Genomic DNA, 17,767 nt, shown 5'->3' on the forward strand with positions numbered 1-17,767 from the left:
GCAAGTGTGTATACTCTTGTTGATGCCTCCACCATGCCTGACGCCATCGCAACTACTGTAGGTCACAGGGTGCACGCATCCTTTAGTATGTACCCAGCTTAAAATGGGGATATTAATCGCTCACTGAAATTCTTAATCACAGTAATTTCTGGCCACAGCTAATCTGTGACATTATGACTTGGTGCCAAATTGCGTACAGAGTTGGTTGTAAAAAAAATTGGCAATGTTAATCAAGCTTAATACTACATTAGAACAGCAGTTATACTAACTATTCTGTAGCTGATGCATAACGTCCAAAATATATCCAGGCATAATTTACACTGTGCCTGCACTGAGCAAGCATCATTGCACTAACCCCACCTCAATGTTCCCAATCCTGTCCACTTCTTTTCAGCATGCACACATACCTCCCAACATGACCCATTCCAGGTCACAATGCTCCATTCCTGCACTTCCATCTTTTTTTATGATTGTCATCACCTGCTTTGGTCAGGTGAAATGGTTATAAAGGTGTCTCCCCACAGGTGAGGGCTATCATTAATTAAGAGGGAAGTCCGGGAATAGAGCATTCTGTCCCCCCTGGAGAGGATCATGTTGGGAGGTATGAGCACATTGTATTGCAAACTCTCTACCCACTGTTTAGAAACTGTTCCCCTTTAAGGGTCCACAAATCTGAACCTTCTTGTTGAAATCAAAACTGGTGGAATAATGACAAATTGTAAATGCATCTGTTTGTCTCATTCTCTTTTGAATGGCTAAATATGGAGAAATCCTGAAAAATATATTTCTGAAACTCTGTATTGTTTCCTGTGCTGTTCCTCTACTGTTCCTCTGTGCTGTTCCTGTGCGGTTCCATCTAAAGATGTGCTGAGTGTACTGAGCGATAATAGATCTGTCAGAACGCTCAGCAAGATCGTTCAGCACACAGCGTTGTGTCAGCGCTGTGTGACCTGTCCGGACCAGTGTTCTCCGGTGAAAACAATAGCGACGTGCGGCGCTGTGAATCCTTATCACCATGGTCCCTACACACAAAGCAATGTAGTGGCATTTTCTAAGAGATCTATTGAAAAATGTCCCTAAATCGTTACGTGTGTAGGCCCCATAACTGGAAGTTACAGCTACTTGACAGAAGTTACAGCCATTGTAATATAACTTTTTTAATATTTTTATTTGACCTGTAGACATTTTTTTCACCGCCAACTCGCACACCCTCTTTCTCCCCTTGATTCTCTTCCTCTACATCCTCTTGCTTTTATATCTTATCAGCATGCCTTCTCTGCCCCCCCCCCCCCCCCCCTTCCCCCCCACACCACAGCGAACACTCCCTTACTTGTGCAATTCATTCAGGGACAATTAAGCAGAGTGGAGAAAAGTAGCATCCAAAAAGGTCTGCTAAAATTGCAATCAAATGTCTGCAGTCATTGATTTCCAGCCCAGGGCCAGACATGGTGTGTGATTGAAACGCCGGGCCTGTTACAGCTGGAAAACACTTTTGATTCCTGTCCTCTCAATCTGTACAAGATATAGCTGGAGGGACATTAGCAATCACTTAATTGACATTGAATTAACCATGAAATGCAGTATAACTCCACTTCTCAAGTATACTCCAGAAATGCTTTAATAAGGCTTTTAATTATTGATTATAACTTACAATGTAGAGATGATGATCCGCTGCTTAAGTTAGGTGCCCTTGGTAAGTCAGGTAGCGTCGTTAATCGTGACCTTCCAGATGAAGGGATAATTACGGCTGTTCGTTAGATAGTGCCGTTTAAAGACTCAATACTATTTAAAGGATTCTGTCTTTTTCTCCTTCTAAGTACACACTTTACTCTTGAAGTCTCAAGTTAAAGTGCTTGCCTGAGTGCTTGCACTGGTGGTCTAAAAAGTGATTATCTTACTGAATCCTTCATTATAAGCCCTATCACAGAGTGACGGAGCAGTACAGACAGGTGTGTTGCTGGGTCCCTCCTGGCACTGAGTAACAGAATCAGACATACCCTTAGGGACATATGAGACAAGTAAAAAAAAGGCAGCATTTGAAACAAATTTTTGGCTCCTTCCCTGAAATAACGGTGTTTCAGAACTAAAGGCCCATACACACTGGGCTCTCTTGAGCTGAATGCAGATCAGTTTTGTCTCTTGAGCCGCTTTCAGCTCAAAAGCCACCCAGTGTGTACAGGCAGTGAGCACAGATACGTGCTCCCGCATCATCCCTGGCCTGGCCGTCCAGCTGCTGGTATTAGCGACGGGGCGTCCTGCTATGGAAAGTCATCCGCCCACGCCCAAATCGCTAAAACAGGTGAAAAATGCCCAGTGTGTGTGCACTGAGTGATTTTCAGCCCAGCGATTTTCCCCATCATTGCTGTGCATACACACTGGGCAAAATTGTACCATGTGTATGCACCTTAACACTTTAAAGTGCGTAAACAGTTTCACTCTTTTACAAATTCAATTTTATTAACATTTAATAGAGCATTTAAGAGGTGTCTTCACTTTAATGGCGAATTTCAGATAAAGGCTATATAGTACATATTGTAATAGCTGATTTGCCCTGCTCACTGTTTGGGTACAGTACAGTATGTCTATGCAGCTGCTATCTAGGAGAGTGTACTGTATATTAGAATTCTAACCCTCCAAAAATATTAGACCTTGACTGCAATCCCTAAACTAAGCACTAATGTGCGGCAGTTGTGACATCAATTTGTTATTTATTTACAGTATATAACTTTAACAGATTAAAAACATATACAGTAGCTCATATTCAAATACTTTCTGCAGCAATTCTATGGCCGGAATGTAATGGGAGATGATTTAAGCCTGATGTGAAAAAAGTTGCACATTTTACGTGAGTTGTTTTCAGCAATGTTGTGAATCAATAACAAGTACACATGTACAGTACGTTTGCAACAAATAAACATGTTTTGTTTTTATTATTTCTAACCTTAAAACCCCAAATTATATCTTTCAAAATAGGTTACGTAGTTTACATGACCTTGTTGAACCTTTTTTTCAGTTTTGTTTGCATCGCTATGTGAATAGAATGCACAAGCAGTGTCTGCTGATTAAAATGATAAGCAGAAAGCCTAAATTCTGTATAAAGCCGCAACTGTGTCATACAAAATGTTATGTCACAGTGTTTTCCTGCCCAACACTCTAACATACTGTAATTTGGTATGCAGATACAGCTGTGGCATGTACTGCAATGTACAATGCGTGGAATTGCAGCTGTATCTGTATACTACATTACGTTACAGTGGGGAAGATGTATTAAGCGTGGTAAAGTGATAACTGATAGCTGATTGGCTGGTGCATTTTTCTACTTTATAACCGCTTTATCAGCCCTTCTATTTACCAGCCTTAATACATCTGCCCCAGTGTTTGGCAGGAAAACAATGTAGCACAACATTTTATGCAGATACAATTGCAGTTATTTTAATAAGCTGAATTTGCATTTTACATGGAAAATGTTCAACAATGACGTGTACAATACATGACCTATTTTGAGAGATGAAAGTGTAGACACCTGAAGAGGGTTACCTTTTTGGATGCGGTGCGGTCGTGCTTCCCCGATCTGTCGGGTTCCAGTCGGGAGTCTTCTCGGGATACAGGATGATGACACAGAGCAGTCGACACAGAATTAGGCTGACCTTTTATTCTACAACGGCCACATAAAGCATCAACCTCTTTTACGTAGTGATGTAACAGTAATTTCACAATACAACAAATGCAATATAACCTATGCTAGGCAACAACAGCATTATCACATTCGATACCATACAAGGCCTATGGAGCTACCGGTAACTCTAAGTCACTCCGTACCCGGCCTATCACTGTGGCTCGGGGAGCCAGTACTAACCTCCACTGAACTGCGCGTGGGTACACCACTTACGTTTGACTGCAGTGATAGGTCCGAATGCGAGTGAACCTTACAACACACTGTATATTCACGACTTATGTCGGCAATTCACCATCGAATAAATACACAAGTTAACCTGAGAACCCGGGTGCACCCTCTGTTACCTAAGACCGGTCAGTCCCATTGTAGGGCCTATGCATAGGGCTTGAGGTACTTGATTACTTTCTTGCAGCTCCTATAGGGATCGCAATTCGAGTCTTGGGCCACTGGGTGGCAGTATTGTCCCAGGAAAGGACTTTCTCTTTCACTGCTAAGATTAGCAAACAAGGTGGCAAGGAGGCCCTTTTTGGCCCTTATAGTATCTTATGTTTCCTTGCCCGGGGTGGCGGTTAGAGGGGGTATTAGTAAGGGTACTTTCCTAGCTCCAGACAGAGGCTACCTCAGCCGGGGTCACAACGGGGCGGCTCCTACTTGGTATGGCCGAGGAGTTGGGAAGCCTGACAGGCTACACAGTCAATACTACTGGGAGTGGTCCGTTTATGCTAACTCTCCCTTTACTAACACAGGAGCCTCAGCATTCAATGCCCCACGGGCAAACTCACGGTTTGTGGCAGATCCCGATGTACCCTCCTGGGGCCCGGCATTCGATCGGCGGCGTCTGCTGCTGGCACGGTCAGGCTGGCACCACGACTTCAGTTGCGGCTGGTGCAGCTGTCTGGGGCTGCTGTCTCTCTCTCTCTTATGGGGTTCTAGTGGTGGGCAGGATCACTCTGGCTGTCTGGGGAAGTGAGGGTGGGTCACACTGACCAGCGACCAGCCTCTGAGGGCTGTCATGTCCAGCTGGCTACGATGGTGGGGTCAGCGGGGTCACGGCTCTTGCCGCGTTCTCAGTTGCGGCTGGTGGATGGGGAAGGTCAGCGGGGGTCACGGCTCTTGCCGCGTTGTCTCAGTTGCGGCTGGTGGATGGGGAAGGTCAGCGGGGGTCGCCGCTCTGGCAGCGCTGAATGAGCCCGGCTGCCTGCGGCACTCCATCCACCCGCGTCTCCCGCTCTCCTCTAGGGGTCGGCGGGGGTCACCCTGACGTCACCCGTCTCTCTGCTGCGACTTCACCGGCGGGTGGTGGGCGGCCAGCGCTTCCTCTGACTTCGCGCTGGTGCCGCTCCCTTCTCCCCGCGCCAGCCTCCGCTCAGCACGTGAGTTCTCTCTCCCTTCCTCCCTGCACGCTGCTCCTTCCTTTCCGCCCCTTCCTCCTCCTCTCTGCCAACCAAATCCGTTCTCCCTCCTGTCAGTCACGCAGCGCCGGACCAGGGGGTATTAACCCCGCGCGCGCTGGAGTGTGCCTGCCGGGTCTCCAATTAACCCCTTCCTCTTCTGGGGCTTACATCCGCCCGTACTTTTTCGTGGTCGTGTCCTCACGCCACGTTACCGAAGAAACAAGCCCGAACTGTTCGAAGTTCCGAATAAGTAAAGTCTCTTTCCCAGTCCAACTTTTTCAGTAGAACAAGCAACTTGCAAATAGTTACAACCGTGCCATTGTAAACGAACAATCCACATATATATATATACACACACAATAACATGAGGAATGACACCATTCGATTACATTTATCTGAGTATGACTACGCTCTATACCACAACGGCAGCACCCCTGTTGGGAGGAATGTTGCCCACCCCCCATTCGGTGACAGCTCCACTGTACTCTGCAACATGCTCAGGACGAGATTCTGGCCACCATTATCGCTCACTTTGCTGCTTGACTTGAGGGGCAACTGGATTCGGTTGGGGTGTGACTTATGATGGTTGCGATGGATCCGCTGCTGTCGGGTTCCATCTGGATCTCCCACCTGGTAGCTCCTGGTTGTCGACGTAGGTCCCTTAGTGGCCATATAAGGGCGGGTTTTCCATTTAGGGGGTACTTCGCCTTGTGACGGGTCCTCTGTCATCAGCCCGTTCTGCGCTCGGGTATGAGAGTAGCGCTGGCTACATACATACGGCCCCTCCTTTGTGTCTCCTGTCACGTGTGCCGTTTTCTTGGAGTGCATACCATTCCCCTGAGGTTGGTCTTGGGGATGGCTGAGGTGACGTGGGTGGCTCCCATGCCGCTTGTTTCTTGACGCGTATCTGTTGCCTCGAACAGGAGTACCACCAGGGCCAGTGACATTTGCTGCTTGGAGGCCCTTCTCGCCTCTGACGATGTCAAATTCTACCATCTCGCCAGCCCTCAGGCTTCGGTATAATTTCCACGGGTCACTCTTCTGGATGGCGGTGTAGTGGACGAAGATGTCTCGCTTTGGGTCAACACACTCAACGAACCCATATCCACGTTGGACATGGAACCAGATAACTTTCCCTCGACTTTTCATGCGAACGGGAGGGTCACGGCCTAACCTGGCAGATAATTCGCTTACATTTATATGGCTCTGTCTGCCATAGTAGGTCTGCCCGTCTTCACCTGGACCTACTCTTCCTGTTCTCCCCGAGGTTCGGCCCTCACCCTCGGGGCATTGGAGTTTAAAGGATCAGTTGGACAGGCCCTTTCAACGTGCTCCACTTCTTGACACCGCTGGCAAATGGGTCGGTCTTGGTAGTCAAACGGATTGGTTGCCCCTCGACCAGACTCCCGAGGTGGCTCCCATTGGTTTCGGTTTGACTGCTGTCGTTCTGCCTTCCATCTGGCTCCCTCGCTGTCCGACGCAGTTTGCCGTGCTACCTGGCGCATCTCTCGCTGCATCGCGGCCATCTCAATGGCTAGGTCTTCTACCTGGCGCTGGAGGGACTGACCGGGGTCTCCCGATGACTGCTGGCTATGCTGTATGGCCCGGTCCCTTGGCTTCCCAGGCTGTTCTGGGTTTGTTGCCGCTGGTCCTCGAAACCCCACCATCTCCGGATACTCCACCTCAGGGTCGGAGTGGTTCCCGATGGTGACAATGGCGGTGTTTTTAAAATCGGCAAAGGATTTACCCGGCATTTGCATCTTCAGGAGCCGTAGCTGGGTCTTAATGGTGGGGTTCGATACTCCTTCGATGAACTGTATGGTAAGGGCTTCGTCGCCATTGCGAATTTCATCTTTGTCAGCCGCTTGTATGAGTTTCAGGGTCGCCTGTAGACTCAGGGCGAAATCCCGGAGGGTTTCGCCCGGCCTTTGTTTCCGACCGTAGAGTTGCACCTTCAGCTCCGGGAGGGTGGCGGTCTCGAAGATCGTGGCCAGCCGATTCAGAATCTCGTCGGTGCCTGTCTTTTGGTCGTCGGCCCACGATTCGACCTCACTGAGGGCGGAGCCCGTGAGTTGGCCGATTAGAATTTGTACCCTCTGTTCTTCACTCGGGGTGTAGAGCTGGTGTATGGCCTTCAGTTGGTTCTTAAACGCTGTGAACGTGGCGCCCTTGTTGGGGTCCCCACTGTAGGTCAGCATCCATGGGGCCCCGAAGTAGTAGGGTAGGGTGATGGGAGCATGAGGGGTCGCTGCTGGAGCAGGTACTGCCAATGCAGGGGCAGCCTGTTGGTCGCCGTTGGAGGCCACGACAGGTGGTTGTCCACCCCCGACCTGTACTGCGTCCATCCTGGTATCAGATTATACTCCGCGTCGACTATATCCTGTTCGTGACGCCAGAGAACTGTAGACACCTGAAGAGGGTTACCTTTTTGGATGCGGTGCGGTCGTGCTTCCCCGATCTGTCGGGTTCCAGTCGGGAGTCTTCTCGGGATACAGGATGATGACACAGAGCAGTCGACACAGAATTAGGCTGACCTTTTATTCTACAACGGCCACATAAAGCATCAACCTCTTTTACGTAGTGATGTAACAGTAATTTCACAATACAACAAATGCAATATAACCTATGCTAGGCAACAACAGCATTATCACATTCGATACCATACAAGGCCTATGGAGCTACCGGTAACTCTAAGTCACTCCGTACCCGGCCTATCACTGTGGCTCGGGGAGCCAGTACTAACCTCCACTGAACTGCGCGTGGGTACACCACTTACGTTTGACTGCAGTGATAGGTCCGAATGCGAGTGAACCTTACAACACACTGTATATTCACGACTTATGTCGGCAATTCACCATCGAATAAATACACAAGTTAACCTGAGAACCCGGGTGCACCCTCTGTTACCTAAGACCGGTCAGTCCCATTGTAGGGCCTATGCATAGGGCTTGAGGTACTTGATTACTTTCTTGCAGCTCCTATAGGGATCGCAATTCGAGTCTTGGGCCACTGGGTGGCAGTATTGTCCCAGGAAAGGACTTTCTCTTTCACTGCTAAGATTAGCAAACAAGGTGGCAAGGAGGCCCTTTTTGGCCCTTATAGTATCTTATGTTTCCTTGCCCGGGGTGGCGGTTAGAGGGGGTATTAGTAAGGGTACTTTCCTAGCTCCAGACAGAGGCTACCTCAGCCGGGGTCACAACGGGGCGGCTCCTACTTGGTATGGCCGAGGAGTTGGGAAGCCTGACAGGCTACACAGTCAATACTACTGGGAGTGGTCCGTTTATGCTAACTCTCCCTTTACTAACACAGGAGCCTCAGCATTCAATGCCCCACGGGCAAACTCACGGTTTGTGGCAGATCCCGATGTACCCTCCTGGGGCCCGGCATTCGATCGGCGGCGTCTGCTGCTGGCACGGTCAGGCTGGCACCACGACTTCAGTTGCGGCTGGTGCAGCTGTCTGGGGCTGCTGTCTCTCTCTCTCTTATGGGGTTCTAGTGGTGGGCAGGATCACTCTGGCTGTCTGGGGAAGTGAGGGTGGGTCACACTGACCAGCGACCAGCCTCTGAGGGCTGTCATGTCCAGCTGGCTACGATGGTGGGGTCAGCGGGGTCACGGCTCTTGCCGCGTTCTCAGTTGCGGCTGGTGGATGGGGAAGGTCAGCGGGGGTCACGGCTCTTGCCGCGTTGTCTCAGTTGCGGCTGGTGGATGGGGAAGGTCAGCGGGGGTCGCCGCTCTGGCAGCGCTGAATGAGCCCGGCTGCCTGCGGCACTCCATCCACCCGCGTCTCCCGCTCTCCTCTAGGGGTCGGCGGGGGTCACCCTGACGTCACCCGTCTCTCTGCTGCGACTTCACCGGCGGGTGGTGGGCGGCCAGCGCTTCCTCTGACTTCGCGCTGGTGCCGCTCCCTTCTCCCCGCGCCAGCCTCCGCTCAGCACGTGAGTTCTCTCTCCCTTCCTCCCTGCACGCTGCTCCTTCCTTTCCGCCCCTTCCTCCTCCTCTCTGCCAACCAAATCCGTTCTCCCTCCTGTCAGTCACGCAGCGCCGGACCAGGGGGTATTAACCCCGCGCGCGCTGGAGTGTGCCTGCCGGGTCTCCAATTAACCCCTTCCTCTTCTGGGGCTTACAAAAGTATGTTTTGGATTTCTAAGGTTACAAATAATGGGGCAGATGTATTAAGCCTGGAGAAGAGATAAAGTGGAAGGAGATAACACACCAGCCAATCGGCTGTGTTTGAAATATGACAGTTGAGAGATGATTGGCTGGTGCATTATCTCCTTTCACTTTATCGCCAGTTTATCTCTTCACCGGGCTTAATACATCTGCCCCATTGTGACTGTTGATCTTCCATCGTCGACCTAATGTTTTTGTTGACCGTCCAACCCTGTTGACCTTAGCAATGTCGACCTATTTCAGGTGGCGAACTAAGCCCTGTCAACCTTCAGTGGTCGACCCAATGCATGTCGCCCTAAATAGGGTCAACCCAATGACCCATACCCAGTAAGTCAAGGGCTACCCTGGTGAGTGTGCTGGAATGGGTTTGCCAATTTGCAATTATTATCGCAGCCCATTGGCGGGCTTGCACAGGGGTGTGTTCTCACTCTGGCTGGGCGTGGCTATCTGATAGCAGGGCTCTGCTTTTTAGCAGCCCTGCAATCAGTTCTGAATCAGGCCCTATGTCTGCCAGGGGTGAGGTCCCTGGGTTGACAATTTCAAGGTCGAACACTAATGGTCGAAAGTAACTAGGTCGACACCTAAGAATGGTTGACATATCCTAGGTGAACATTGGCAGAAGGTCGACACAAGCTTAAGGTCTACATGGACATGGTTGACATGAATAAGGTCGACATGAGTTTTTCAAGTTTTTTTTCAATGGTTTTTCATACTCTCCTATCCAAGTGGGAGAATGAGAATTTAATACTGTGCCAAACGCAGCGAGGCACCGTACCCGAAACATGGCGAGTGCAGAGAACCATTTGAAGGGACATGGTACACTTATACGGTGTACTGTACATGTTGACATAGACACCAAAAACGGAGAAAAAAGTTGTGTTGAGTTTATTTATGTTGGCATGACCATGTCGACCTAAAGCTTGTGTCAACCTTCCTTCTGTCAATGTCAATCTAGGGTATGTCGACCATTCTTAGGTGTCGGCCTAGCCAGTGTCGAACATTAGTGGCACCTAGTGACTGTCAACCTATTCATTGTCTATCATCTATACCGTAATTGCCTGGGAGAGAGCATGACTTCTCTATACATAATGCTGATTGCAGATATCAAATGTGACTGGGATTAGTGGTCAAATATTTAATTTCTACATAATGTACCTTTGCTCTGCATCTCTGTCATACCACTTTTCCACCCAAATCCCGGGTTTCCAGCTTGTGCTTTGGTCCCTGGGTGATGACATCAACAGCCAATGCCCAGGAGGAACCAACTAATGGCTTTTGGGAAATACCGGGCATAAAATCCTGGGTTAGAGCTGTTTCCACTACAGCCAACTTGGGAAAGACCCGCTAAAACCCCTGCTTGTTTCCCGGGTAAAAATACCGGGTCACTATACCTGTGATATTTGACTGGTGGCAGTTTCCACTGACAAAAATCCCGGGTACAGTAGGTGCACCTTCATGAGTTTTTTTATGTCAGTGGAAAGCGGTATCAGTCTAGTTTCAATGAAGATCCACATAAATATACTGCCGATCTAGAATGGTTTCCCTTTGTGGCTGCAGAGGAGGTGAATGATTGAATATTATATGAAACAAGACATTTGATTTTAAAAGGATAGTAAGTGTTGTTCAAGTGATTATTACTATTTGTTGTGATCGCTAAGTTGCCTCTGGTTTGTATTTTGAAGGTATTGATGTTGTGCTTTCAAAATAATATTTGCTTTCTTGATTATTATTATTATGTTTGCCGCTGCTGATTCACTTTCAAGTGTCAACAAGAAGAGTTTCATCAATGTGCTCTGGGAGCAGTGGTGAGAGAAGAGTTCTGTGGTTTTTCACTGACTGAGCTTGGATTCCCAGAGAGGGTAGCGATGTTGTGTTAGGCATCTGGCACATGATATTTCTATGAGATTAGGATGGATGAGTGGCTACACGTGTGGGCAAAAATGCTGCTTTAGGATACAATAGGTTTATATATTTTATCATTATGGTCAGGGGAAAATGCAGATTTACAGGCAGGTGCATGTATATCATATACTGTATAGGTTATATGACATCATACACACACAGAAACAAACATACATACTGCACATATACATACACACACCAATACACACACACACAGGAACCTAATCACACACACATAAACCCATAAAAATGCACATGCCCACATACTTGGGAATAAAAGGATTTTGTGATGCTGACAGACATTGTCTAGGTGATGGGTCGACAGTAAATTGGTCGACGTGTACAAGGTTGACTTTGCCAAAAGGTCTACATGCACAAGGTCATCGTTGGCAAAAGGTTGACATACACAGGGTTGACATTAACAAACGTTCAAGCAATAGATCGACATGGCAATGATGAACACAGGAAGGTCGTAATCAGTTTTTCACTGTATTATAAATTTTGGGGGAATTGTTCATGCTTTACCATCCATGAGGAACCGGCAGCCAATCAGGAGCCTGATTGGCTGCTAGACTGCACGCTCTTATTGGGTGGCGACCCGGCGTGAGTTTTTCAATAGCCGCGGACCTGCTCTGAAGACAGCGGGGAAGCCTACCGCTCTCTGCCTGGCTGTCAGACTGCTTCAATTCTGAATGGCGGGTTTTTTAATGCGCCTGCTGCAGACCTGGATGGCTCCAAGTATGTTGTGAAACAAAATGGCGCGCCCTTTAAAAGTGGTGCCAAACATGGCAGCTCCTATGGAACGTCTCGAGCCAGCCCTGGCCAGGATTGTTGAGAAGAAAGTAGAGAATGGATTACTTAATTTATAAATTGATGGAGATCAGAGATTTATAATATGTTAAATGTTTTCATTAATGATATGCAGTATAACTATATCACTTACTGTATATTTTTTGTGCATATCATTTAGTGTGGATCGTTAACGATGTATGCTCCCGTCGGTCTTTAGCCATGTCCTCCGTCGTCTGTACATGCAAGATGGTGGAGGTTATCGCTAGTGAGAGCCATGATTTACCATTGTTGTACTGTACATGCATACACCTTGACATGCATCTCCTTTTCCCTGTCTATTCGTCATATACAGTACAGTAGCACACAAATAGTGCTTTGTGCAGTGCTATATAGTGAATATTAGCGTTCTTGAGCTGTACGCACCTTGGGATGATCTAGTTAAAAATGTGAATGTTAATTGGGGCAGGCACAGGAGTATAACACACACGGTATTACAGCTGGTGAGATCAGGATGTAGTGATGGGGTGGGGCATTAATACACTATAACCAGTGCCAGATTAAGGTCTAAATGGGCCTGGAGCTGAAAATGATCAAGGGCCTATTATGCACAATAATGGGGTTGTGGCCAGCACCTAATAATGTGGGGGGCGTGACCCGTGTTCTGGTTGGGTGGTCAGCTCATGGGTGTGTCTGTATATGTGTAAATACTTTCAACTAATTATATATGCCTGGAAAAGGCAAGTGGCTGGCATAAGAAAAAATGCAGGGAGATATATTGGCGGGTGCCCTCCAAAGGTGCACCCGCAGGATGCCGATGTCCTAAGATACTTGCGGGGTGAGGCGGCACTCCAGTCATAAAAAAATACTGAAAGCCAAAACTTGGTAGACAACATTATCAGCACCTTTTATGTGGTCACCTAAGTTTACCACAACATATACCCCTTATACAAATCATGCAACACAATAGTAACCCCCTTATACTGTACTTGCCTCTTACACATTATGCCACATGGAATGAGCCAAAATTCACACCGACTGAGCCAAAATTTACACTATGGCACACGGATTGAGTCAAAATTCACTTTAAGCCACACAGATTAAGGAAAAATTCACATTTTGCCACATGGATAGAACAAAAATACACACAATACCAAACAGATTGAGCAATAATGCACAATATGCTTCATAAACAGGGGCATTGCGTGCCAAAGACGTGCATTAAAAATTGACACCATAATGCCCATTACATTTAAGCCACACCCCATAATGTCCATTATGTTTTTTGCCAAACACCATAATGCCTATTAAAAATGGTGCTACATAAGTGCTGCTTACCTACATGCTCATTGCCAGGTGTTCCATGCTCATTGCCAGGTGTTCCATGCTCGTTGCCATGTGGGATTACATGCTCAGTGCCAAGGGGAATAAATGCTCGTGGTAACTGGGGGACAGCCGCTGCTGGGCAGAAATGACAACCATTGACAGCTGGGCAGAGAACAGGGGGCTGCCTGGCTGTATTCAGAGCACTGCAGGTCCCGGCTATTTGAAATAAACCCCTTTCACACCAGAAAATGCAGGGATGGGCTGGCCCCTTTTTAACCCAGCCTTGTCCCTGCATTTTCTGGTGTGAGGGGGAGAGTTAACCACCCCCCCCCCCCCCCCCTTAAACAACCAGCTTTATCTTCGAACCAACTGACCCATTTACATGTGGGCTTCGAATGATTTTGGTCCTGTGAAACTGGGTTGTTTGGTTCCAGAGAAATCTGTCCTCAATCAACATAAACAGTCATGAAATTACATTTCATAAATTAAAAAAATCGGTTTACCACAATATCTCTAGAACCAATAAACCCTTATGGACCAGTCTGGTATCAGATTGAAGGCCCAGTGATTTGGGTTTGAGCTTCTGTGATGCCGGAGGGTGAACTGGCAGCCGTTGGAACCGGGTGGGGGTCGGAATTAGCGGGTTCCATGTTATCCTATGGGGAAAACCTTCCTGCTTTGCCTGGCGGTATCTCCGGTTCCTGGGGGGCTAGCGACGCGGGGCTGGGCTCGTTGGAAAGCCCTGACCCTCAGCTATAAAATGGGCCTATTTGGAGAGTGGGCCTGGTACTGTAGCTCCATCAGGCCCATTGTTAATCCGGCCCTGACTATAACGTGTCTATTAAGGTAATGTGTTGTGGTTGTGAATATTACTATTTGGTGTAAGGGTGTATTAATTTAATGTATGTGTTTGGGTATTTATGTAATGATTGTGTGTGTTTGGAGTGAGGATTAATGTAATATGAAACCTTATTTCTACTAACAAAATATCAGAGATGTGGACAAAAGGTTGACATACCTTGTGTCGATATGGACATAGGTCGACATGGAAAAGGTTGACAAAAAAAAAGTTTTTCACATTTTTTAAAAAAAAGGTGTTTTATCATATTTTACTATCTAAATGCACATAGCTTAAGATTCTAAGGGTGATATTTAATAGGATGAGATATTCAGAAAGTGAGAGATTTGGTAAGAAATCTCCAGTTTTTTTAAAGCCGCAATCATTTACACTGCAGTATCAGTTTGATAATGCAGTGTAAATGATGGCTGCTTTAAAAAAATTGGAGATTTCTTACCAAATCTCTCACTTTCTGAATCTCTCATCCTATTTAATTTCACCCTGATGGTGTTCCGACTATAGCGACGCTCCGTGCCTGAAGCATGGCTTCAAGTGAAAACTCATGATAACCTTTTCAATGTCGACCTATTGCTCGTGTTGACATTTTGACCATGTCAAACTAAGGCACGTAGACCTTTTTTATGTGTCGACCTATAGCCCATCAACAAATAGTGGTCGACCTATTGACTGTCATCCTAATTACTGTTGGCCCTATGAGTCATGACCCATACCCAAATATAATGCTGGATATAAAAGCTATACCATCTTTCTTCTGTGATGGGTCACAAGATTTGTGTAAAATGTCAAGGGTTAAATCCTCTGTAGAAGATAAGGGGCCAGATGCACTAAGCTTCAAAAGTGATAAAATGGAGAGTGATAAACAGCCAGCCAATCAGCTCCTACTGTACCTGCCATGTCACAGACTGTGTTTGAAAAATGGCAGGTAAGAGCTGATTGGCTGGCTGTTTATCACTCTCCATTTTATCACTTTTGAAGCTTAGTGCATCTGGTCCAAGGTGTGAAGGCTGTTCTTATCAGCTGTCACACTCTATGGTGATGACAGTACCTGATGCCGTTCTCAGCCAGACAGGTAGTTAGATTAACACAATAGACATCTGTCAAAAAATATGTTCAGGATCCCTGCCCCTGGTGCACCATGGATGGGAGAAGTCAAACTGCGCCTAATTTGTTTTATTAGTCAAATTGCCATCATTAAGCACCAAACTGCCTGAAGGAACTCAGCAGTGTATTCTCTCATTTAAGGTAGTGTGGCGTGCTACTCTAGCAGGTGCTGAAGTCGAACCAAGCAGTAAATTAGCCTACGGCTCTATTCCAGATGTCCTATGGATCATGCAAAAACCTGCTTAGAAAATTTGGTGCTTTCTGTGTGTTTTGTCTCTTTAACCTGTTGCAGAACTCCCATGACATGCTGAGACAGCTGGATCTGGGCTGCGCAGAAAACATCTGGCTGAGGATCTGACTCTACTCTGCTGTTTAAAGATCGTCTGATGAGACTTTATTAAAAACTGCATGCATGAGGTGCTGTAGGGAAAGGTAGGGGAAGAAACAGAAAGGGATAAATAGAAAAAATGACATAATACCTGAGAGAAAACAGATGATATGACTCAAACATAGAAGTATATTAAGTTTGATAGGTAAACATTTATTTGTAGAGAATTATTGTTACAACATGTTGGTTATACTGTATAATCATTGGGAAACTGCTTAACACTTGTCTAGCCAAGGTCCTTCTTACAGTTTGTAGTGATTATTGGAAACATCTTTCACGCATCTGTTTTGGATCTTTATTCGTTTCTTTTTTTTAAATGTTTAATGCTGCATACACACGGGGCGATTGTATCCCAATTTCTTAATGATTTGACCAACGGGAGAGATATCATACGATGGTCGCACACCATCGGATGATTTTTCTCCCCTTCGGTAATAGAAGTCACACTAGAGTGAATTTTATTCTGGCCGCTATCTGCCAAATTTGGGGTGGGCGCTTATGTCATGTGATGTCAGCCGCCTGTCTGGAGGGGTGTGGTATAGGGGTCTGACAGTCGGGATCCCGACAGTCATTATCCCGACGTCGGGATCTCGACTGGCCGGACCCAGACAGCATGGCGAGCGCAACAAAGCCCCTTGCGGGCTTGCTGCGCTCGCCACGCTGCGGGCACGGTGGCTCACTACGCGAGCCACCTATTTTATTCTCCCTCTATGGGGGTCATGGACCCCCACGAGGGAAAATAGCCGACGGCCGTCAGGAACCCGTCCGGCACCTGTCTGGAGCAGGCATAGCCATGCCTGCATTCACAGGGGAACGCCCGTTTTTTTTATGTGGATGCCCATAACGCGCTGGGCGTTTCCCTGTTGCTGCCTATGCGCATAATTGTGCATGCGGAAACCCCGAACATCGGGGGCAGGGACTAATTTGGACCCAAACAAGTGTGTACCTTTATTCTATAAAAAATACATAATTGGGAAAATTTGCTAAAGTATTTAAGAATAATTACAGAACATGTCAGGTAGCTGCTATTAACCACTTCATTGGTATTCCCAGAAATTTTCCGGGCTCAGCTGTGCTGCCGCATCGGGCTGTCCCAGAATATTTCAGGGCATACCACCAGTAGGCAGGTGTGCACCAGTGGTGCCTCCAGCTGTGCACCACTGGTGCACCACCTCTAACGGCATCCTCCCTTTGCTCCCACCTCCTGACCTCTGGCGATTGTACATCGGCACACCCCTGTCGCTGCTCCTGCCGCCATTCGTATGGCATCAGTAAACAGGTGGCAGGCTCTGCACAGGGTGGTTCGGGTTTGCTTGGGGGAACTTGGGAGCACTCGGGAGTTCAGGGGCCCAAGACCCCCCCAAACCTCCCTGAGCGTGGCCTGCCACCTGGTCACTGCTGCAGTGTGAATGGTGGCAGGGATGTCTGGCATAAGATCGCCGGAGGGATTGGCTACTGCCATTGAGTGGTGAGTATTGCTGGGGCAGGGTAGGTTTGTCCTGCTCCAGCAAATCCTACCACTCAAGGGGTTAAGGCTCATAAAACTGTGGGACATATAACAGTGGCGTAACTATGTTGTGGCAGCCCCAGCTGTGGCTTGGGGGTGCCAGCAGTCTCGGGCGCACTAAAAAATACCTGCTGTCCTGTACGAATACACAGTTTGCTCACTCAGTAGTAGTGGGCGGCGGTGGCTGTGTACTGTAGCTGCATACCTTAGGTGACAGCCCACTCCCTTTCTCCAGCCTCCTCACATCCTCTGCACCTGGGGTGGGCTGGTTTCATTACTCGCACACACTTCTGCTAGTATCCCCTGGTGACGGAAGGACATGTCACCGGACAGGATGTCCTCCCTTTTACTCTGGCTGGGCTCACGTCATTCCTGGGGATCTGCAACACTACACATGGCGGTGCACAGTGCCACAAGTAACCAGTCTGCACCATTGTCATGTTCTACTGAAGAAGGGGGGGGGGGGACTGGTGGGGGAAGGGGAACCACAAATTTTTGGGCAGGTGGGAGATAAATTTATAGTTACGCCACTGACATATAAATAGTGGATTAACATACATATGTCAGGTATAATTTTACATTTGTTTAACTAACGGGAAGGACATAGCAGAACTCGAGAGGCAAACTTTCTTATTAATTAAGGCAATTGAAAGG

Source organism: Crinia signifera, chromosome 2, assembly GCF_055691185.1.
Source record: "Crinia signifera chromosome 2, ASM5569118v1, whole genome shotgun sequence".
NCBI lineage: Eukaryota > Metazoa > Chordata > Amphibia > Anura > Myobatrachidae > Crinia > Crinia signifera.